General features: G+C 49.3%; 1 non-coding gene across 1 annotated transcript; it reads right to left on the reverse strand.

The window, feature by feature from the left end:
* Positions 1 to 498: 498 nt before the first annotated feature.
* Positions 499 to 570, reverse strand: TRNAC-GCA. Its single transcript has one exon. It is a non-coding gene; the product is annotated as a tRNA-Cys (tRNA).
* Between the last annotated feature and the right edge of the window lie 406 nt (positions 571 to 976).

Consider the following 976-nt stretch of genomic DNA (forward strand, 5'->3'; position numbering starts at 1 on the left):
AATTCCAGGGATGTGCTCAGCCAGCTGGCCCGGACTTGACCAGATGCATTGTTTTGGGAGCTCCTAGCAAAGGAAGGATCCTGAGATTCCTTATTCCAATTAGACCCTGCATGAACCCTCTGGGGCTTCCCTGGTGGCTCAGATGGTAAAGAATCTGCCTGCAATGCAGGAGACACAGTTTCAATCCCTAGGTCAGGAAGATCCCCTGGAGAAGGAAATGGCAACCCACTCCAGTATTCTTGCCTAGAGAATTCCATGGACAGAGGAGCCTGGCAGAGTATAGTCCGTGGGATCACAAAGAGTTGGATATAACTGAGCAACTAATACACACACATGAGTCCTCTGGCCACCTGAACTCTGGAAAGTGAAAGCAAAGTCACTCAGTTGTGTCCAACTTTTTGCAGCCTCCATGGACTGCAGCCTACCAGGCTCCTCCGTCCAAGGAGTTTTCCAGGCAAGAGTATTGGACTGGGTTGCCATTTCCTTCTCCAGGGTATCTTCCCAACCCAGGGATCAAACCTGGGTCTTCTGCATTGCAGGCAGACACTTTACCATCTGAGCCACCAGGGAAGTGTTTGTCAAAGTAGGAATTCCTGGACCATTTTGTCAGGTTCTAGTTTTGTAGGGGGTTTTGTAGTATTGTGGAGTTATGGGGTTGTCTAGAATTGTCAGCAGTGCACCAAACTTTCACCTCCAAAGAACTTGCTGGAGAAAATGGTTTCTCTTTTGACTGCTGAGAACCCACAGAGATGGACAGTGCCCAGCAAAAAGGAAGGTGTGGCCAAGATCAGGAGACATGGATGACCTGGAGGGAGGAGACTGACAGACAATGCCCAGCATCACCACACTTGTGGGGCCATCTGCACGGAACACCTGCCTCGTGCAATCAGCTTCTCAGGCTGTGACCCAGAAGCATCCTGTTCTAAGCATCATCTCCCCAACCTGTTGTTTTGAAAAGATAAAATGGATCTATTTC

Source organism: Cervus elaphus, chromosome 12 (assembly GCF_910594005.1).
Source record: "Cervus elaphus chromosome 12, mCerEla1.1, whole genome shotgun sequence".
NCBI lineage: Eukaryota > Metazoa > Chordata > Mammalia > Artiodactyla > Cervidae > Cervus > Cervus elaphus.